The sequence below is a fragment of the Eimeria mitis genome, genomic scaffold, assembly GCF_000499745.2.
Source record: "Eimeria mitis Houghton genomic scaffold, Emh_scaff1758, whole genome shotgun sequence".
In the NCBI taxonomy this organism is placed as follows: domain Eukaryota; phylum Apicomplexa; class Conoidasida; order Eucoccidiorida; family Eimeriidae; genus Eimeria; species Eimeria mitis.
In genome coordinates, this window is record NW_013570075.1 from 9,027 (window position 1) to 9,423 (window position 397).

The following is a 397-nucleotide window of genomic DNA, read 5'->3' on the forward strand; positions in this document are numbered from 1 at the left end:
TGCTGCTGCTGCAGCTACCGCAGCAGCAGCAGCAGCAACTGCAGCAATCGGGCGCGAGAGGCGGTGCCTCTGCAGCAGCCGCCTTCGTAGGTGGTGCAGAAACCCTTGATCATCAGAAACCTTTAACCCAAACCCTAAACCCCAAACCCTAAACCCTAAACCCTAAACCCTAAACCCTAGACCGCAGGGGGTGCCCAGTGGTCTAGCCTCGGCGAGTCGGCTGCAGCAGCAGCAGCTTCAGGGTTTATCTTCTGCGTTGTTTGCCTAAAAAGGATTTGTTTGTATGCGAATAAGAATAAATAAATAAAAGAAAAAAGGAGAAAAAGAACAGAGATGATGGATATATGAGCCGTCTAGGTGGAGATAAACCACAGGCCGCGGCTGCAGCTCGCCGTCG